The sequence below is a fragment of the Cryptomeria japonica genome, chromosome 2, assembly GCF_030272615.1.
Source record: "Cryptomeria japonica chromosome 2, Sugi_1.0, whole genome shotgun sequence".
Classification (NCBI taxonomy): domain Eukaryota; kingdom Viridiplantae; phylum Streptophyta; class Pinopsida; order Cupressales; family Cupressaceae; genus Cryptomeria; species Cryptomeria japonica.
This window is the reverse complement of record NC_081406.1, coordinates 354,379,058-354,403,005: the sequence shown is the minus strand read 5'-3', so window position 1 is coordinate 354,403,005 and position 23,948 is coordinate 354,379,058.

Sequence of the window (23,948 nt, the reverse complement as noted above, 5' to 3'; positions counted from 1 at the left end):
CATATTACAACTCACCATGTCATCTTACAATTATTTTACAATTAATTAAAACATATATTATCAACAAAATTCTTGTCGGCCCTGGGTGCCGGCATCCTTTCTTTCACTACCGGTGTTCTGTGTGTTGGTGTAGAGTTTGTCATTGTCAGTGCCGGTATAATTGTCTTGCCAGTATTATATGATTGCAAGGTTGCCATCAATGACAAAACCTTCAATCACCTACAATTTCTCATTGGAGTGTGCATTTACCAACAATCTCCCCCTTTGGCATTGATGGCAACACTCATGAGAAAAATCAAAAAAATGTCATCCAAAAAGAATCTGCCAAAATTGTCTTACCAAAAACTGTGTGCGAAATCATATGTGCTCCCCCTAAGCTGATGGTGTCTTCTGCTAATCATTTTTCTCATTACCACTACTCCCCCTTTGGCATCAATGACAAAGGTTGTCAAAGTGTCTACTGAGTGTGGTTTCCAGCTTCATCCCTGTAACCAGTTGATTACAATCTGAAAAAGGTGTGCTAATACCAGATCCAGGCTCTCAATGATTCATTCACTATCCTTTAATGCGGCCTTTGTCCTCTAAATTGTACCGGTGAGGTGTTGCATTTGTTGTTCTGGTGTCTTTTGTCCTTGAACCAATGCCTCAGAGATCTCTTTTCTCAAGGAGGCGAGGTAGTCCAATTTTGGACTAAGTCTCCATTTCAGATATTTTGCCTTTCCTTTTATTCTTTCCTTCTCTCTTTCAAATTTTTGAAGTTCCTCCTCAAAACTTGTTATTTTCTGCTCAAAAACTGATAATGGTTCAGATGAATTAATGAAATTGTCAGCTAATTTATTTATTTCTTCCTGTACCATACTGATCTTCTTGTCTATATCTACTGTCAAAAATTTTGTTTTACATGTATCTCTATACAACTTTTTAAATTCTTTTAATGTTTTACATAGTGCTGGTAAAAGAGTGTCAAATTGTCTCATGCACTTCTTTATTTCCTCTTCAAAGAATTTATGTTTTTCTTTCTCAATTTTCTCTTTGAATGCCTCCTCATTTATTTGTTCAACTGTCACAATGTTGTCAGTAATATACTTGGACAATGTGTCAAGTTGATTTAAAGAATCTTTATTATCCACATTACACTTGGGTGCTATCATTTTCAAAATTGGGATTGTATCATCAATAGCTTTGTATGCTTGTGCACTGCACTCTATTATTTTCTTGATTGAATCCAATAGAACTTCTTTGCTTGTAGTGACCTTTGGTAGGTCAGTTTGTGTTTGCATTTCTCTAAGCAAAGGTTTGAGTTTCTCAGCTATTGCTGGTGGCACTATCTCTGCATGAACCTATTCCTATGAGGGAGCCTTTTTATCAATGTTTTCCACTACCAGTTTTTCTTCTATACTGCATGTTTCTAGTGGCTCAGTAGATGAATCATTATGTACATCTGTGGTCTTTTCCTTTCTAGTGTTCGGGGTCACTGTAATGTTTTCTATCGGTGGCTCTGTTACCATATCTGATTTTCCAGTTGATTCTTTGTCCACCATAATATTGACTTTCTAAGTGTCAATGTTCATTGTATATAACACCTCAGAATCAAGATTTGTATCCCCATGTGGTGTATCCATACTCTTAGTAGCCAGTTGATTGTTAGTAGTAACTATCAGTGGAGTATCTAAAGATGGTGGGGATAAGTTGTTTGTTATTTTTATACTGGGTGGTCCACCAACCTTACCTTTTCCCTTATCCTTTTGATATACCTTGATGGGTTTAGGGCTTCTATACTCTTCTTGTTTCTCCTTCTCTACAAGGAATATATCCCATGCATCAATTGTTTCTTCTGTTACCTCATTCATTATACCTACCATCAGTGCTACATGTTGGTGAGCAGTTGAAAATATTGACCGCTTAGCCTTAGAGATCAATTGATCTATCTCATCAAGTGATTTGACAGGATGTACAGCAAGTAGTTTTTCAATCTTTATTTTCTTATCAATCTCAACAATAGCTAGCCTTCTAGCTTCTAGTCTATTATACAGATCTGCCAGTATTTCATCAACAACTTGCATCAAAAATTTCTTGTAAATATCTAAGTGTAAGATTACATTGTTCTCTACTTTCTCCTTGTCATCAGCCAATAGTGTGTCATATAATTTGTTAATGTTTTTCAGCTTCCGATACTTTGTTATTTCATTAAGAAGTTTATCAATGGGAGCAATAGTTTGTTGAGTCTTCTTCTTAGGGGTCATCTTCTTTTTCTTTGGAGTCAGTTTCTTTACTGGGGGCCTTACTGCTTGTTGCTTTTGTCTTGTTTTTCTAGGAGAAGGTGAGGGTACCGGTGAAGTTTTTCTCTTCCTTTCAACTATTTTGCCACTATAATGTTTTCTGTCGATGCCTCTATTGCCACATCTAATTTTCTAGTTGATTCTTTATCCACCACAATATTGACTTTCTGAGTGTCAATGTTCATTGTATATAACACCTCAGAATCAGGATTTGTATCCTCATGTGGTGTGTCCATACTCTCAGTAGTCAGTTAATTGTCAGTAGTAACTACCGGTGGAGTATCTAAAGGTGGTGGGGTTAAGTTGTATGTTATTTTTATACTAGGCGGTCCACCAACCTTACCTTTTCCCTTATCCTTTTGATATAACTTGATGGGTTTAGGGCTTCTATACTCTTCATGTTTCTCCTTCTCTACAAGGAATATATCCCATTCATCAGTTGTTTCTTCTATTACCTCATTCACTCTACCTACCATCAGTGCTACATGTCGATGAGCAGTTGAAAATACTAACCGGTTAGCCTCAGAGATCAATTGATCTATCTCATCAGGTGAGTTGACAGGATGTGCAGCAAGTAGTTTTTCAATCTTTATTTTCTTATCAAGCTCAATAATAGCTAGCCTTCTAGCTTCTAGTCTATTATACAGATCTGTCGGTATTTCATCAACAACTTGCATCAAAAAATTTCTTGTAAATATCTAAGTGTAAGATTACACTGTTCTCTACTTTCTCCTTGTCATCAGCTGATAGTGTGTCATATAATTTATTAATGTTTTTCAGCTTCCCATACTCTGTTATTTCATTGAGAAGTTTATCAATGGGAGCAATAGTTTGTTGAGTCTTCTTCTTAGGGGTCATCTTCTTTTTCTTTGGAGTCAGTTTCTTTGTTGGGGGCCTTACTGCTTATTGCTTCTATCTTGTTTTTCTAGCAGAAGGTGAGGTTACCGGTGAAGTTTTTCTCTTCCTTTCAACTCTTTTGAATTTAGCTGGTATGTCACTCTCAGAGGAAGTTGCAACCGGTGACAAATGAATTTTCAGTTGAAGTTCTTCCAGTTCACTCTCCTTAATACTGGTTTGTCTTAATACATCTTCCTTGATAGCTTGTGCCTACCGAGTTCCTTTTCTAACAGTTGCCTCAACCTTCTTAACCCTTTTCCTTGATTGAATTTGGCTTTCTATTGTTTCAGCACTACCAAAAACTTTTTCTTCAGGTTCCTTTGGAGCTTCTAGGAGGGCTTTTGCATAAGTTTCTATTATGTTCTCATCAGTTCCATACCCCATTTCAGTTACCTAGATGGTTCTAGGAATAACTGCCTCCATCCAAATTTCATCCTTCTTTATCACAAAATAGATTTCATCCTTATATTTGTCCACAATTGTTTGTGAAAATCTAACTCTAGTTTTCATTTGGGCCTTCAATGCCTGAAAATACTCATTTAAGTTCTTTTCCCTATTCTCTCCCATGTTGTTCAGTAAATCTAACAATTGTTTTCCTACCGGTATATCAAAATCAAAATTTCTAATACCAATACTGGGCACCTATTTGGTTATATACAGCATCAGACAAACAAGTAGGTTTCCAAATCTGAATGTTCCCTTTTTGTCTTTCTTTATTTTTCCCAAATTATAAATCAGTTCATCTTTAAGCCATTCACATATGTCTATCCTTGCATTATCATTTACCATATCATAGGCACTTTTAATGCATAGGCTAGAGATTGAGTTTAACCTATTTGCATGTGTAGTTTTGTAGCCTAAGATCATACTGATAAATTTGACATTGATGTCTATTACACCATTTACCCTTAGTGATCTCTTGTCAAATGTTGCACCAGTTAGGTCTATCATTGTGTCATTTGAGACTCTCTTGGTTTTGTTAGGTCTGTTATCAGTGGAGGGTAACCCTATTACAGCTTTGGCAACTTCCTTAGTAATCTTGTGAATAGAATCCAACCAAAAGAATTCACCATGAACCCTGCTTAGCACAATTCTTATGATATCCTTGGGAAAATCTAGGATACTAAGAATTTATGTAAAACTAAGGGTTTCTATTATCTTGTGTTCAGTTTTGACATTTCCGGATTCATCACAGATTACAGATTTACACATGTATTTTATTTCATCATCACCCAATTCCTCTATATGACAATGTATATACATTCTAAGGTCTTCAGCATAAACTACTCCTTTAGGGATTTCGGAGAATGCACCTATGTCATCATCTTTCTTAGCAATTTTGGGAACCAATTTGAAGATGGGTCTAGGGTGCTTAACTACTTCAACAACAGTAGGGTTTGCAATGAATTCAGGAGTAGATGAAGAAGCCATGGTTATAAATACCTTTATTTGCCTTGAGGAATGATTGCTTGATGAATTGCTTCGCTAAGGGTGCCTTCTCTTGGAAATTTTCGCACTCTCAAAAGTTTGAATGCTCGGTGAATGCAAAATGGAGCCAAAACACTTTCTTTATAATGCCATTTTCTCCAGCTACCACATTTAATGCTTGCCGATTAAGTAATGACTTAACTTTTCTGCCGGTATAGAAGTAATATCAACTTCTTACCATGAACTGAGGGAATAATAGCATGTTTCTCATTTAGTTTCTAAACCCTCAAAGGATATTCCTTCAGTTAGATGAAGAGTCTTCTACCGGTGGAGTGTTACTCTGTTTTGCTGGTGGAGGAGTATCACATCAACATTCTGATCTCGGTTTCTAATCCATTGTTTTGAGAATTCTTGCTTTACCTCTTCAACCTTTTCTTTACCTTTCAAACTAGGACCTTTGTTATTTGCTGGTGAGGTCTTGCTTCTACAAAAATTAGCAATGTGTCCAATCTTGTTACAGGCATAACAAGTCATATTGTTTTTCTGAATAGCTTTCCCATATCCTATGCCAGTATGTGTTATGCATTGATTAGATAAATGTCCAAACCTTCCACAAACATAACATCTTACATTCATTTTGCAATTTTCTGAATTATGACCAACTTTGTTGCATTTAGAACATTGACTGGTGGGTGTATTGGTGCTCTGATAATTTCTAGATCTACACTGATTTGCTCTATGACGATACTTGTTATAGTTAAAGCATTTTCCATTAATTTTGTAAGCAGTAGGTTTTCTTACCGGTTTGCTATGATCATGATTGTTTGCAGTACCAGAGCTTTCACCAACTTCAAAGCCAAGCCCATTTGTATCACCATTAGGTTTCTGATTCTTCAGCATGTCACCAAGTTCTTCTGAACTTTTCTTGAATTTTTCTTTGTGATGATTTGCAGCAATTAGTTCACTTTCCAAGATTCCTTTCTATCTTATGAGTTCAATTCTATCATTTTGTGTGTGCATTAAATTTGTCTTCAACATATCATTTTCATGACTAAGTCTTGTGTTCTCATTTCTAGCATCATTTAGTCTTCTAGCCAAGTCTTCTTCATTTTTCTTCCTATCTTCAATTTCTTTACAAAATCTCATAGTCATATCCTGCATCTCATTCTGTATTGTACTGATCTCTTGTCTTAGCTTGTTTACCAGATCATTAAGAGTTTCCTTTTCATCTCCCTCTTTCTGCATCTTCTCACAAAGTTCTCTTCTTTTATTCCTTGCTATAGTGTAATTCTCTTGAAGTGCTTGAATGATATCTTGAGCTACCTTTAGATCATCTTCAAGTTTGATATTCTTCACCTTTTCTGCATCATAGTCTGAAATAGTTGTTTTCAATTGTTCTCTCAAGTTTTCCATCTCTACTGATGTCAAGATCTTCCTCAAGCTGTTAGACTTCTGAAAGTAGAGGACCAGGCTCTGATACCAATTGTTAGGATTCCCAAAGATATTGAGAGGGGGGGTGAATCATTATCTAGCCAGTTGATTAATTTACTTGAATTAAAATAATAAAGCATATCAATACAGTGTACCGGTAAATCAAAAGTAATGCAGTAAATAAGAAAAACAATAACCACATGAAGAGAACACCATAACATAGTAGTTTAATGAGGAAACCCAGTGTGGGAAAAACCTCGGTGGGATTTGTGACCCACAATATTCACTTACTAGCCAATAAGGGAATATTACTACTACAATAGGGGCCTACACATGCAGGAAGGCCAAGTGCCTAGAGCTCATTGCTCAATTACAAAAGGAAGTCACACTGACTTACAAATATGGATTATAATAATCCAATTTCTTGTACTACTTCAAAATAGCATTTGTTATATCAGATCCAATACCGCTTTTAGCTCTGCTACATATATAAACCCTTAACCTAAAATTCGCATATTAGGTCTGCATTATTTCGCCTATCACCTTATTACAAAATGTTCTACAATGATCTCATACATATATGAGTCATATTACAACTCGCCATGTCATCTTACAATGATTTTATAATTAATTACAAAATATATTATCAACAAAATTCCTGTCGGCCCTGGGTGCCGGTATCCTTTCTTTCACTGTCGGTGTTCTATGTGTCGGTGTAGAGTTTGTCGTTGCCAGTGCCGGTATAATTATCTTGCAAGTATCATATGATTGCAAGGTTGCCATCAATGACAAAACCTTCAATCACCTACAATTTCTCATTGGAGTGTGCATTTACCAACACATCCTTCCTAATAATCTCTTTCAAAGTCAAGATCAAAGTATCTCTTCACTTTCATTCCCTAAGAAAGATCCCATTATTTCTCTAGATCTTGATCAAGATCCCTCAATCTCTTCATTTCCATATCATAATCCTTCATGTTCCTTACAATATTCCCTCTCAAATGAACTTACCATTTCTCCTCATGATCCCAATCCCTCTATACACGTTGTTCATAACCCCTTATCAATGAAATCAACAATCTAGATCCTACTGCAGAGAACAATTTATCAATTATTGTATGTGTGTCATTTTTACACACCAATGTGGTGACAAAAACAAGCATGGCACCATCTATTGAAATCAACACCCAAATTTTTCCATCATATCCTTGAAACACAAGCATAACACCAGCTAATGAGATCAACACATGGTTGGCTTCATCATCCTCTTCAAGTGTATCAATAGAAATAGGCATGGCACCCGCTCATGTCACAACTTCATAACCAAAATATTTTTGCCTCATACACCCACACTTTAAGATTGGGGACAAGAGGATATACCACAGTTGGATTGGTTTGGAAATGATGAGGCTGTAGCTGAATTCATGGGTGCTAGAGCTGGATTTCTCTCTGATGATCCACAAAATCCAAAAACTGAGGAAATCAACATTGGAGATGTCGAACATGTACACCTAGTTGAGTCCTTATATCCTATTGGAAAAGACAGGTTTATACGACTCTTCAAACAAATACCAATGAACTATCTACATAAAATTCATATTGATAACATGAACAACATGCACCTAAAAAGATATTACATCTAAGGGTTAGGTTAATTTTGCATTTATTTTTTGCATTTGCATATCATTTTCCTTAACGCACTGCATCTCATATAGTTTCTTTCCTAAATGCATCGCATTCACAAATCTTCATAGCATATAATCTTTGCCTTGTACATATACTTGCATCAATAAAGAAAGGAGATTGTCTAAGTCATTCACCTGTCTGCACTGAAGGGAGAGAAGGTGGTCTCATTTCCTAGATACTTGTTCATGAAGTTTTTAGGAGGTCTTTACTCATTCATCTTCAATACCACCTTGTGATTGAGATTTAGCCATGGCTATGTATAGGTTTCATTATTGAGCCTTAATACCCAAAATCTATCGATTACTATATCTCACACATTAATCAATAGCTCTAAGTCATTGTAGATACCTAGTTGGTCATTTGGCTAGTGAAAAATCCAATATTCTACTTTAGCACCAGTGTAATTGTCATACCCAAGTAGGTCTCATAGCTTACAAGTAAAGGCAAGAAAATAAAAGAAAAAAGTGTTATGCCAAAAATCAATATCAAAATATCATGGAAAAAAGAACAAAGATATATAACTAAAATATCATGAAAAAATGTGCAAATAAAGCTTGGCTAATGGAACATGCAAATAACTTCATCAAGGCTATGGGCGCCTACTGGAAATGGAGCAATATTTGAGAGATTATGGTGTATAACCTCATCAAATCCATAAAAGCTTGTTGGAAATGAATCTCTATCCAAGATGCTTTTGAAGTCAGAATAACTCACGTAGCTAGCCACATAGGATTCCAAGGGTCTATAATGGTTATAAGGGTAGGAATAAACTCAAGTGCACACACATGGGCGAAAGAAGATCAAAGTTTCAAGAATTGATGGAGAAGTTTTTTTCTCCTACATTCATAAATCTTGGTTACATAGTGTGTTAGGTTGGATGGTCTAAAGTCTTCTAAGAACATATTGAAATCCTATCTCTGAAACATTCTACACCTTTAATCCACTTAGTGCATTTCAAAATGAAAGATGCACACAATCATCCTTGTTCAAATAAGAATTGCATCTTCATCATGCATCTTTCATTAGCATAACTCATATTGAAAATTCATTGTCTCCATATGCATCGCCTAGACCATCATATCATAATAAGTCTGCATACTAGGGGCATAGCTACAAAAAATCTTAAAAATCAAATAATGTCCTGAAAAAATCCTAAAAATCATATAAAGTCATGAAAAAATCCTAATAATCATATAAAGTCATGAAAAAATCATAAAATGATCCTGAACAAATACCAAAAGCATTCAAAAACACAAAAATCACACAAAAACATTCGAAAAATGATCCTAAAAAAAGCCCTAAATTTTTTGTTTTTTTTTTAGAAACACAAAAATCAACCAATACAATCTTGAAAAATACCAAAAACATTGAAAAACATCAAACTCAAACAAAAACATCAAAAAATTCAAAATCAAACAAAAACATCAAAAAATTCAAAATCGAACAAAAACATCAAAAAACTCAAAATCAAACTGTAGACACCTAAAACTTGCACAACCGATTAAATGAATTAATTCGCCTATTAATTAAATCTACATTTAATTAATATCATCTTTTCTTCTATTTTGACCATTAATCAAATTAAAGATTTCATTAATATTCCCCTTCTTCTATCTAAACCATTTAATTAAAAATATCCATTTATCCCATTTCCCATTTTAATTAAATCTACATTTAATTAAAATCCCTTTTGCATTTAAATAAATCAAATTTATTTGTAAATCCTCCCACTTGAAAAATCCTACAAATGCAAGTTGCACCCCTTTTGGCTCACCCACTTGCATTCTCCTACATCTCCCACTTGCATCCTATATTCTTCTAAAACCTCTCTAACCCCTCATTAATTAGCCTAAGTCTTCTAATCATATCATATCCCTAAATTTGGCGGAGACACTTCTCCAACTTTGGAAGAAAGTCTTCCAAATGTGTTGAAGACTCTACCTTCTTCAACAAGTTAACTTGTTGAATCTTCCAAACATGTAAGGCTCTTACAAAACCACTAGAGGTTTTCCTCTTTGGGAAAGTTAACCTTCCAAAGCCTTCCCAAGAACATTTAATGGTCTTACAAGCCCACACCCCTTAGCCATGATGGTTGTCCCTTTAACCATTTTCCCATGTTGCACAAGAGTTTACCTCTTGGGTAATATCATACCTCACTAGTTAATGATATTATCCAATGATATCACCCCTTGAGGTTATCCCTAATGATTACTTAGCATCTAAGTGCTTGCTTAGAATCCTCTCAAGCCATCTCAAGGTGAAATTTGTCAACTTGAGATTGGATTGAATTCCTCCCATGGATTGATAACTTTCAATCCTAGCCCTTGTTAAGATTGCTCAATCTTGGCCATCCATTTCTCTATTTTCCCTATAAATAAATCACATTCCTTCTTCAATTCATCAAGTATTTTGTGCATCAAAATTATAGTCATTTTTTAGGTTAAGGAGCTCAATCAAGTCATCTTCAAGCATCCAAGAATTAGCATCATATCATTTTTGTTTTATTTAGCATGTTTTAGGATATCATCTAGCTTAATTGCATATATTTTCATAGAATCTTATCTTCATCTAGCTTAAATACACCATCTTAGCTTTCAATTTGGAATATACTTTGCCTCCTAATCACCTAGCTTTCATCCTTCATCTTCATCTTCATCTCTTAGCACTCGCTAGAATCCTAGTTGCATCCATTTTGATTCTAGTAGCATTTTTTATATAACTCGTTCTCTAGGTTGTCATCTTGAGGATCAAGTGCTCTTCCCAGTGAGGGCCACCTTGTATCTTAGAGATATTTATAGATAGAGTACAATGAGGTGATTTAAGAGTTTTTAATCTATTCATGTGTTTTGATTTCTAACATCTAATGCAATGCTTCATTAATGTGTTTGAAGTGTTTTCCCCTCTTTCAAGTGGAATACCACATTTCCAGCATACATCAATTGGCACCCATCGTGGGGCTCACATCCCTAAATTTAATATTTTTAGAAGTTTTTGTGTTGTGAGAAATTGTAGGTTCCGCTTCAGCATGAAAGATCGTACGATATTTTGTTAGTTATAGTGCGATTTTGTTTATTTTGTCATATGGGAAGCTGAGAATTGTCATACGAGATTCTACTAGTTATCATGCGATTATGTTTCCTTTGTCATATGGGCAAGTGAGAATTGTCGCATGGTCAGTATAAGTGGCATTTCCTCTTCTCTTTTCTCTTTCTTATACTTTAAGTTATATTCCATATATATTGTCAAGATGTTTGAGAGGGGTTTCGAACCTCCAAGAGTTATAATGCAAAATCTAGTTTTTTGAGGATCTTCCCAATTTCAGACAGTCAAATTTCAAGGCATTTCAGGATCACGAGTGAAAAAAAAATTGTAACTGATATTTGAAATTAGGCTTGTGCAATCCCACCAAGAGATTTGATATTTCAATAATTTTTCTTCTTGCAGCTTTTAACAATTTGATGCAGGTTTGAAGGAGTTAAATTAGGATTTGATTTTAGTTTTTCTAACTTTTTTCCTAAAGTTGGTTAAAATTGAACTCATTTTCTTTTCAAGGTAAAAGGAACCTCACAGTCTTCAATTGGTGCTCTAAAAATAACCACATCTTTTCATTTGGGAAGTTAAAAAGAACCACACTTGCAAGAGTAAAATTTACAACAAACTTCAAACATTTCTTTCGCAAGTTAAAGTTCACATTTCAATTTGGATAAAAAGAACAATCCACCTTATTCTTGCAAGATAAAAAGAACAAGTCACAATTTTCAACTTGCAAAGTGATTTACTTTCAAGCAAACGTGTTTTCATTTCGTTGACCAGGATTTCCATTTCCTAGTTAAAAAAATCAATTGCTATGAGGGATTAAGAAGAACACCATGCTTGTTGGAGCCACATCTCCAAATAAAGGATAGAAAATCATTGCTTTGAAGGTTAAAAATATCACTTGTATTTTGTGTCTTGAAAGTGGTAGGTATATGCTCTCCCCTTAATTGGGTGACCAAAAAGCCAAGCCCACTCTTTTTCATTGCTTTATTTTACTTCAAGCATTTTATAACCTTTAGAGGGCTTGTCTTCCCGAATGCCTTGAGGGAGATAGTGAGAAGAGAACGACCCAAGTGAGTACAACTAAAGCCAAGTATTCTAACTCACTATAATCAAATTGCCTTTTGAGATGAAAATCTTGAGGGACGGAGCATATTTGAGTTATCTCATATCGAACACTTTATAGGGCCTTGAGGTCTCAATCACACTTGCGTGACTACATCTTGTTTGGTACTTTGTTGGGCTATAGGCCTCGATCATGCTTGCGCGACTTCAAAGGGTATCTTCGAACAAAAGCCTTTACTAAAAGCCATAGAGATAGAGACTTTGAGTGAAGTTAGTTGCCAAACATTGGCAATATCATAGTGCAAGGGTGGGGAAGAATTTGCCCCCAAGATTACTCACCATATATCTCCCAAGATAACTAACCAATTGTGAAGAAATTCACTTTGGGTTAATTTCTGGAAAAAGGCAAAAAAATGGGTGCCCTCTTGGGGGTGGCAAGGTTGTTTGAGCTGACGTAGTATCGAGACTAGTGGGCTATGATATTGTCAATGACCTTTGAATAAAGAGTATATCTAATGTTTATTTATTGTGATCCAAACTACTGAAAACATAAGGGATTTTAACACATCCTCAAAAGAACATACACTCAATGTTTAGCATTAGGATGGTCATTGTTTTCGTGTGTGCTATGTATTCTTATCATAAATGCTAAAATATCTTGCAAACTCAAAAATCAGTTCAAAAACAAGGAGAAGTCATAGGTGAGAAATTTTTGAATCCAACAAAGCACCTTTGGAGGTAGTTATCAACATTTCAACTATCTTTAGGTAAGATTTTCATCTGATCAACATAGAGGAGTATCAAAACCAAGTGATCAAGAGTTTATCATCCAACTATCTCAACAAAAATACCTAGCTAGGTATTCAAGTTAGTCAAATCAAGTTTCCATATCGGGAGACTTTATTCATATCATTTGACGTGCTTTGTCATAGGAACCTATCAAACAAACCCTCTATTCAACTTAGTAAGCGTGAGTATCTGAAATAAAGTATCCATCAAGTCAACAACATGAACCTATCCAAACTGAAACTTTGATCACTCATGTTACCATCCCTTGTCGCTTGAAAAAGAAGAAACTTAGTCAAAGGAAATGAGTCCTAGCATAAATCAAGATCAAGCTATCATGACTATCCAATCTAAACCCTTTTTTTATCAAGATCCCACCTATCAAGAATCTTATGATCCCCTAAGATTTTGCTATTCCATCCATGATGATCCCCTTTTATCTCTAGAGTAGAGTCCCATTCAACGTCCACCTCCTAAGAAAGAGCACGATGTCCCTTCCATCTCCTTCACTAATCTAATTCAACATCATGAGAAAGCACAAACTCACATGATCCTACTCCAAGTCAAGATCAAGATCATGGAATCCTTTCATCATCCAAATCCATTTTAGGTCCTTTCATTCCAAAGTCAAAGCCTTCCTTCCTTCTATCCATCTTAGGACCTTACATCCACCCATCCAAAATGCCTCCATATCATTCCTACCCATCCATGAATCCCATTCCTTTTGGAATAAATTTGGATGTCGAGAATAAACTCCATAAGTCTAAATATCCACATGCATCCAAAGATCAACATGTTCAATCTAAAAGGCATGTCAAATCAAAGAAAAATCTGATCCAAAATAAAAAAGCAATATCCAAAAGGCTACAAAAATCCTTTAAGAAAGAAGAAAAATTAAAATCAATGGAGATGCCCATAAAATTATTACATTCCAAAGAACAATAAAAAATGGCATCTAGACTTGTTGTTCCAAAAGCTTCCTTCAACCATCTATCTAAATATCTCCCACTTTTCAAATCTATTCTTCCATAATTTCCTATATCTATTTTGGGTCCTTATGTCCCAAAATTCAATTTTCCTCCATCACTTCATCGCCTCACAAGTTGTGTACCAATTCTCATCTTGAAGACATTTCCATCTATCCTTGCACAAATCTTCAAACATCCTATCTATTATCCAACACCTCTTTTACATTCTTCCATCCCTTTCCTTCAATCATTTGCATAAATCTTTCATCTATGAGATTGGTGTTTGTGTCATTTTGTCACATGCTTTCCCATGCTCGAATCTCATGTTCAGTCATTTTCCTATATATCTATTCATGAAATGCTTCAAAATATGAGGTTGTTCTCTTTAACATTTTCTTTTGGTTGGGATACACACTCAATCTAGAAAAGAACCACTTATCATATCTTGGTACCGACATCTTTTGATTACTATATCTCATACACTTAATCAATTGATCTAAATCATTGTGATCTCTTAGTCAAAGACATGGCTAGTGAAAAATCTAAAATCTTGCTTTAGCGCCACTGTAATTATCATACCCATGTAAGTTTAATCACTTACAAGCCAATGCAAGAAAAATAAAGAGAAAAAATACAATATCAAAAGATCAAAAGCATGATCAATAAAAGAAATATCAAGAAAAGAAACGAAAAATGCAATGAAATGCAATATCAAAATGCTTGGCTATGGGAACATGCAAATAACTTCATCAGGGCTATAGATGCTTGGCTGGAAATGGAGCAATATTTGTGAGATTACAAAAATAACCTCGTCGGAGCTATGGATGCTCACTGGTAGCAAGGCTCTATCCAGGATTCTTTTGAAGTCAGGGTAGCTCATGTAGCTAGCCACGTTGGATTTTGAAGATTACAATGATCATATGAGCCTAAATGAGCCCACTTGCACACACATGGGTAATCAAAGACTAAATACCTTGATCCAGTTTGGGATTCCTCTTCCCTTTTGAGTATGCTTCCTAGTCGCTAGATATGTTTGGTTGAATTTTTCTGGAGGTTCTAAGTGTGGGTTGGGTCTCTATCTTTGAAAAGTTCAAGAACACTTATTTAGGTGGTGCTAGATGTTGTGACAATCTTACATATCACCTCTTTGAAAATGGAGACCTCTATGCTTGGGGGAAAAGTTTCATCCACTCTATTCTTCATACCACATCTCCCATTATACGTCCTCCAATATCCATTACCCTATCTAAATTCATCCAGTGCTATCTATGATCTTTCTTCATACTAGTCCATATCCCTTATCCTACCTATCCATTGCTTCCATCATCCCTCACTATCTATGATCTTGTTTCTCCTATCCATATCCCCTTTTTCATCCTTGATATTGATCAAAATTAAGGACAAAACATGATTTTAAAAGGCTCTTGACGTGTCTCTTCATAAGATACCTCCATCTTTCACCCATTCATCTTCACCTCAACTGTTCAGTCATCTATTCATAATACATCTTTCTTCTAATCCAAAAATCACAAAATTCCAAAAACTAAAAACCAAAGCATGAGTGCATGACCCATCCATCAAATCAAATCAACAACAGGAAAAATCTCAAAGTTTGCAATCAAACTGATCACATGTCTTGTTAATCAATTCATCACTCGAAATCTATCAACATCAACATGTCTTATATAGGGATAGGTACACTCGAAACCAGGCAAATCGGTCTTATACGGGGTACTCACTCTTTGAAACCAAACATTCCTATCAATCATCGAGTCTTGTTAATCAATCCATCTATCAACATCAACATCAACATGTCTTATATAGGGATAGGTACACTCAAAACCAGATAGATCAGTCTTATACGAGATACTCACTCTTTGAAACCAGACATTCCTATAAATCATCAAGTAATTAAAACAATGGCATAGATCAGTATGACTACTAGATTTTGTTCTAATTATTTTTATCTTTATCAATTGATGGCAGTACATGTTTCATCTTTCAAAAATAAAAAAACAAATCAAAAAGTGCAATAAAAGCAAGTGGTAAAAACCTAGAAACAGGCTCGCTATTTGTAATAAAGTGGTTCCTCCATCTATTTGTACATATCATATCCACCCATTTGAGCCATCACCAGAAATTCACAAATTCTTATCAATCCTGGACATACTTAGTGTAGTCACTATCCTTGATTTATCTAAACCAGTTATCCAAATCATATCCCACCATGGCTTGGTGATCAGTGTAAATATCCATATCGAATTAGTATCAACAACAAGGGGAAAAATCCTGACCTCGGTGGAGGCATTTTACCTTGATGGTTTTCAACATCAGACTGAACATGTAGCAAGACAACAATGATCATAACAACCAACAATGACAACAACAATGCAAGAGGCTAGACATCCCAGACTTGAATTGATTTGAACTAAACAAACGATCTATTTGCAAGATGTTTTATTTGACAAAAATACTTTTCAGATGGCATGCATGCTTACATATGGTTGTTAATTTTTTTCTTATCATATTTCCTAAGTGACTCAAGGATGTCTCAATGACTAGAGAAGCAAGGAAGGAATATGGTGTTTTCTTTGTTTGTTGGTTGTGAGTGAAGCCTTTTTACTATGCAGATTTGTTCTACAACATGATCCAGTGGCATATCATTGAGGAAATTTCTAATTTGTATAGGACAAAGGTTAACTCTTATCTATTTACGCAAGCCGCACTCATGTCATCATGGTTCAATTATAACTTGACGCTTCTGCTATCTTGCAATATCAAAACCCATGTAAGTTATACTCAAGTCATCATGGTTCAATTATACTAGAATGCTTGTATCAACTTTCAACCTATCAAAGGCTCAATGATGATAAAAAAGAAGCATATCTAATTTGATCAAAAAGGGTGACAATATCAAGAATGAGAGTTCATTTCATATTAGGTTTCATATCATTGTTAAGTGCTTAGGTGCATTTTTTAGATAATTCCTAAAATATGCATTTAGTTGCATTATCATATCATGGCATTTAGTTGCATATCATCATCATCATCTAGTCACAATCATCATTGCATCCCTCGCATGCATATCTATCGCATCATTATGGAATCTTTCTTCACTTTCATATCTTCATCATTAATCCAACTCTCATCTATCATGTCTTTATTGGCATTTTCATGAAGATTGCATTAATGATATGTTATGTTGTCATTGATGTCAATTGAACTGGTAATGGTATTTATGATATTGTTGATATTGTTGTTATTATTGATATTACCTTGTAACCGGTAGGAAGAGCTTTGAGGAAGATGTTGTAAACCGATATGTTAGTTTGTAAGTTGACCTAGTAAACCGGTGTATAAGGTTAAACCTTTTCTATGCAATGTACCCGGTAAACCCTACCAGTTGTTTTTGTTAAACCCTAACTGATCAAGTTTGTTGGTTTAAGATCTAATGATGAGCGGTAATGATAGTGACACATGTGATCATTGTATGAGGATTAGTTCAGATTGTTTTGGTGCGTTTGTTCATTTGTTTGATTGTCTAGGGAATGAGCAAAGTGGATTTCATCTAATGCATAGCGCGTGATGAGTTACAAGTCCGATGAAGTGGTGATCATAGAGCGGTTGGAATTTTCTTGAAGAATGTGTATAGATTTCTATGTAAATCCAATGGTCACACTTGAACCGATTTGTTTGTATTCTTCATGAGAGAATTATGTTTTTGTTGTGTTACCGACCTAAGTGATTTATATTTAAGGTCGATGAAGTTGTTTGTAAAAGTGTTGGAAAAGTGTTGGTAGAAATTAGTTGAGTGTATGGTTGCCTAACCAGAGAATGGATCTGTAGTTTGTGTAAAGGCAGATTGAAGCTTAAAAGGATTTAATCAAGCAAATGTAGTGCTATTCAGATAGATCAAGAAAACCCGTTGTTTTCTAACAATTACAGTAGAACTCAAATCCCCTAACCGGGTAAGCTCTAACAAGCTTGGTTACTTCTTAAATCCTCTAACAAGCTAGTCTATGAGCTTGGATTCTCAAATCCTCTACCGAGGTTACTCCTAAAAAGCTATTTGCTTTTTATCAAAGCATTTGTAAATCCCTTAACCAGGTGATTCCTAACAGGATCAATTCTTAATAGGACTTATTGTAAAAGCTTTAACAGTCTTGGCTCCTAACTAGGCAAACTTCAAAAGAGTTCAGATAGCTATCTTGTGAGTCTCATCTCACTATGGTTTTTACATATTTGGGTTTTCCACGTATAAAAATTTGTGTCAGGTGGTAAATTTTTTTGTGGTCATGATCTTATTTGTTGATTTGATTGACTACTTAACTATTCTAATAAGGCATGATAACTGGAAGCATTGAGAGATGGAATATGTTGATATATGATTAAGCATTTGGATGTTTACAAGTTGAATGTTGTTTACTGTTAAGTTATTATAACACTTAACCGATTGATGTTGAGTATTCTTATGAGTATTGATCTTGACAGTGATATTCTATTAATAAGTTTACTTTGTGAGTTTGAGTTTGAGTTTGGGAAGTTTTTATCAGTTTTTCAGTTTACATTTGAAGATTTACATTTAGAGTCTGGGAAGTCAATATTGGGATCATGTAGAAACTCTGTATGTTACACCTACTGGAACTCTAACTGACGATCAGAAGAAAGAACAGCAAGAAAAACATCAAACATTGGAGGCTATTATCAGTTCCCTGTCTGATGATGAATATGTAGATGTTCATGGTCTTGAAACTGCATATGAAGTATGGAAAAAACTTGAAGATATTTATAGCAGTGATGAACATGTTAAGATTGCTAAAGAGGAGAGCCTAAGAGGAACGTTTGATGACATGAGAATGTCTGAAGGTGAGAATATCTAGCAATATGGTCAAAGGATAAAATAGATAGTTGGTGAAATAAAGAGTGCAAGGGGGAAAGTGGAAGATGCCACAATGATTAGTAAGGTATTGAGAACCCTACTACTGGTCTATGCTATCCGAGTTGTAGCTATTCAGGAACTAAAGTCCATTGACAAAACTGAGGTAACTCTTGACTCTATCATTGGAAAACTTACTGCTTTTGAATTAAATGGCTATGATTGTAGTGTACAGAAATCAGAATCTGCATTTAGAGCTTCTGTCTCTAACACATCCATGAGAAAAAGTAGAGATACTTTTCATGGTTATGAATCTTGATCCACCAGAGATGTTGATGATGAAGACAACTTAGTGGAACTTGAAGCATTGTTGGCAAAACAACTACCTAGAGGCACTGGTAAATATAGAGGTAAACTACCTTTAAAATGTTTTGTATGCAACAAGATTGGTCATATAGTAGATAATTGTCCTAATGGTAAAAATGAATACAAGAGAGACAAATTCAAGAAGTATAAGGGTAAAAGAAAGAGAGATTTTCTTATAGCGGTTGACAGTGGTATACTGATGAAGAATCTGATGATGATGCTAGTGAAGATATTGTGTTTGTAGCTATTAAGGAAGATATATCAAATCAGAAGGCACTGGTGTCTAGGATGGATAACTCTGATGATTGGATCATTGATAGTGGTTGTTCACATCACATGACCCGTGATCAGAGAAAATTTCTTTCCTTGAATGAATTTGATGGCAGTGTTGTCAGATTGGAAATGACTCACCATGTATGGTTAAAGGTAAGGAAGTTATGTCTCTTAATGGGAAGAGTAGTGTTGACGATGTCTATTGGGTTGAAGGTCTAAAGCACAATCTTTTGAGTGTGGCACAACTTAATGAAAGAGGATAGTCACTAGAGTTTAGAAATGGTATGTGAAAAATCTTTGACAACAAAGGTGAATTGATTGCAACCAGGAAAAAAACCAGAGGTAATCTATTTCATCTTAATCCTTAAGTTAGCAACTGTTTGATTGCAAAGATAGATGATAGTTGCCTTTGGAATAGGATATTTTGTCATATAAACTTTGATAACATTGTTAAAGTGAGCAAGTCCAAGACAGTAAGATGTCTGCCTCAGCTAGACAAACCAGTTAATGCTCTTTGTAAAGAATGTCAGTTAGGAAAGATGACTTCTTCAACTTTCAAGAGCAAGTCCTTCTCAGCAAAGCACTTGTTAGATTTGGTTCATACAGATCTATGTGGAGCAATAAGAACAAGAAGAATTCAAGGTGATAGATATTTCATGATCTTCACTGATTATTGTTCAAGGATGATGGGTCACATACTTGAAGGATAAGAATGAAGCTTTTGGTAAGTTCAAGGCATTCAGGGCCTTAGCTGAGAAAGAGAGTGGCAAAAAGATAAAATGTTTGGGAATAGATCAAGGTGGTGAATTTACTTCTGAGGAATTAAATAAGTATTGTGATGAGAATGGTATCAAGTGATAGCTTTCTGTACCAAGAACACCACGGTAGAATGGTATAGCAGAGAGGAAAAACTGGTAAGTGGTTGAAGCTACTAGGACAAAGTTGATACAAGGAGATGTAGTGAAAACATTTTGGAAAGAAGTTTTAAGTACATTTGTCTACACTATGAACCGAGTTCTGATGAAAAGAGGTAAGGACAAGACCCCTTATGAATATTGGTATGGAAGATCACCTGATGTTAGCTATTTTAAGATATTTGGTAGAAAGTGTTTTATCCAAAGAGGTGATTACATAAGCAAGTTTGAAGCTAAGAGTGATGAAGGCATATTTCTTGGCTATTCCACCAAGAGTAAGGCCTAAAAATGCTTCAACAACTAGACACAAAGAATTGTTGAGAGTGTTGATGTTCAAGTAGATGAATGCCCTGAAGTCTTAGAAGGAACCAATTCGGAGAAAAAGGATGAAGATCCTTTCATTTTGCTTTTGGAACCTGAAACTGTTAAATCAGAAACCAGTAAAGAAAATTCAGATGCACCTGTTTAACTGCAACAAATAAATTCAGAAGAAGAAGATAATGAAGAAGTTGAATCTGAAGAGAATGGTCATGTTATTCCTAGGTATGTAAGACCAAATCACAATCCTGAGCAAATTATTGGGGATAAGGATGTTGGAGTACTAACTAGAAGGAGAATAAGAGAGAACTCTTGCATGATCTCCACCATTGAACCTAGAAGTGATAAGGAGGCATTTGGTGATGATCATTTGGTTAAAGTTATAGAGGAGGAATTGGATCAAATTGAGAAGAACAACACTTGGACCTTGGTACCCCTACCGGTAAACAAGAATGTTATAGGTACTAAATAGGTATTCAAAACTAGGTTAAATGAAGATGGTGTTGTAGTTCACAACAAGGCAATATTAGTTTGCAAGGGTTATGCTCAAGAAGAAGGAGAAGAATATGAAAAAAAATTTGCACCAGTAGCAAGACTGGAAGGTGTCGGAACTTTACTTGCAGCCCATAAGAAGTTCAAGGTATACCAGATGGATGTTAAGTCTATATTTTTGAATAGGATATTGGAAGAAGAGGTATACATAGAGCATCCAGAAGGTTATTCTTTGACTGGTGAGAAAGACATGGTATGCAGATTGCATAAAACTTTGTATGCATTAAACAAGGCACCTAGAGCATGGTATGAAAGGCTTCATACACATCTGATGAAGATAGGCTTTGTAAGAACCAGTGATGATAGTAATATTTATCTCAAGTCCGAAGGAGATGAAATACTAGTTAGTGAAGTATTTATTGATGATATTATTTCTGGAGGTAATGATGTCATGAGCAACAATTTTGCAGATGAAATGAAAAAAATGAGTTTAAAATGTCTTTAGTAGGGGAAATAAAAAATTTCATAGGCTTGCAGATATAGCAAATGAAGAATGGTATTTTTATTACTCAATCTAAGTATGTGAAAGAGGTTTTGAAGACTTTTGGCATGAGTGATTGTAAACCAATTGGAACACCAATGGTTACAGGTTGTAAGTTATCCAAGGAATATGAATCTAAGTCTATTGATGAAAAGGAATATAGGTCAATGATTGGCAAATTACACTATGTTGTTCATAGTAGACCGGATATTGCCCATGCGGTTGGTATAGTTGTTAGATTTCAGAAGAATCCAAAGGAAGCACATCTGATAGCAACCAAGAGAATTTTTAGGTATCTGAAAGGTATAGCTGACTATGGATTATGGTATCCATATGGAGGAAACTTTGATTTAAAGGCATACACAGATGTTGATTCGGAAGGAAATATTGATGACTAGAAAAGTACTATTGGTGGAGCATTCTTTCTAGGAGGAAGGCTAGTTTCATGGAGTAGTAAGAAGCAGAGTTGTACTTCACAATCTATTGTTGAAGCTGAGTATGTTGCAGCTTATATGAATTGCACATAGGCTATTTGGATTAGGCACATTTTGGAAGGTTTTAAGATGAAGATCTTAGAACCTATAAATATTTTATGTGATAATACAAGTGCAATAAATATTTTTAATAATCTTATTTTTCACGCTCGCACCAAGCACATTGAATTGAAGTATCACTTTTTGAGGGAAAAAGTTCAAAGTAATGATGTTATCTTAGATAATGTTTCTACCAAGGAGAAACTTACAGATATCTTTACCAAACCTCTACCTAAGACTACATTTGAGTATCTTAGAAGTCAGTTGGGGGTTGTCCCTCTTCATGAAGTTAGTTAAGTGTGATGTTGATTGCATCAGTCCCTAAATCACTTGCAAAATTTTACATGGATTGATGAAGAAGTGGATGTATTCCACATGGGGAGCATCAAGTTGTAGTATGTTGTTGATGCATAGTGAAAATTTGCAATTACATGTTTTACTTTCAATTTGGCATTGTTGTCAAAGGAGGAGAAGAATTATGTGACTGGCAAAGGGAAACCAGCGATAGGATGAAGACAGACAGAGCATGGTGAATATTTGGTTATGTAAACTAGGATTCCTATTCACCATTCATAGCAACAATCAGAGGCATTGATATTTGTATTGCCATCAATGCCAAAGGAGGAGATTGTTGGCATTTGCATGAAGATTGCATTAATGATATGTTATGTTGTCATTGATGTCAATTGAATCGGTAATGGTATTTATGATATTGCTGATATTGTTGTTATTATTGATATTGTCTTGTAACCGATAAGAAGATCTTTGAGGAAGATGTTGTAAACCAGTATGTTAGTTTGTAAGTTGAACTGATAAACTGGTGTATAAGATTAAACCTTTTCTATGCAATATAACCGATAAACCCTACCAATTGTTTTTGTTAAATCCTAACCGATCAAGTTTGTTGGTTTAAGATCTAATGATGAGTGGTAATGATAGTGACACATGTGATCATTGTATGAGGATTAGTTCAGATTTTTTGGCTCTTTTGTTCATTTGTTTGATTGTCTAGGGAATGAGAAAAGTGGATTGCATCTAATGCATAGCGCGTGATGAGTTACAAGTCCGATGAAGCAATTGGAATTTTCTTGAAGAATGTGTATAGATTTCTACGTAAATCCAACTGTCACACTTGAACTGATTTGTTTGTAATCTCTATGAGAGAATTAGGTTTTTGTTGTGTTACCAACCTAAGTGATTTGTATTTAAGATCGATGAAGTTGTTTGTAAAAGTGTTGGCAAAGTGTTGGCAGAAATTAGTTGAGTGTGTGGTTTCTTAACCAAAGAATGGATCTGCAGTTTGTGTAAAGGCAGATTGAAGCTTAAAAGGATCTGATCAAGCAAATGTAGTGATATTCAGATAGATCAAGAAAACTTGTTGTTTTCTAATAATTACAGCAGAACTGAAATCCCCTAACTGGGTAAGCTCTAACAAGCTTGGTTACTTCTTAAATCCTCTAACAAGGTGGTCCATTAGCTTGGATTCTCAAATCCTCTACCAAGGTTACTCCTAACAAGGTATTTTCTTTTTATCAAGGCATTTGTAAATCCCTTAACCAGGTGATTCCTAACAGGATCAATTCTTAACAGGACTTATTGTAAAAGTTTTAACAGGCTTAGCTCCTAATCGGGAGAACTTCAGAAGAGTTCAGATAGTTATCTTGTGAGTCTCATCTCGTCGTGGTTTTTACCTATTTGGGTTTTCCACGTATAAACATTTGTGTCATGTGGTGAATGTTTTTGTGGTTATGATCTTATTTTTGTATTTGATTAACTACTTAACTATTCTAATAAGGCATGATAACTAGAAGCATTGAGAGATGGAATATGTTGATATATGATTAAGCATTTGGATGTTTACAAGTTGAATGTTGTTTACTATTAAGTTGTTATAATAGTTAACCGGTTGATGTTGAGTATTGATCTTGACAGTGATATTCTATTGATAAGTTTACTTTGTGAGTTTGAGTTTGAGTTTGGGAAGCTTGTATCAGTTTTTCAGTTTACTGATGCACCCCCCCCCCCCTCTCAATAATCTACCGGATACTTATTCTTTCAT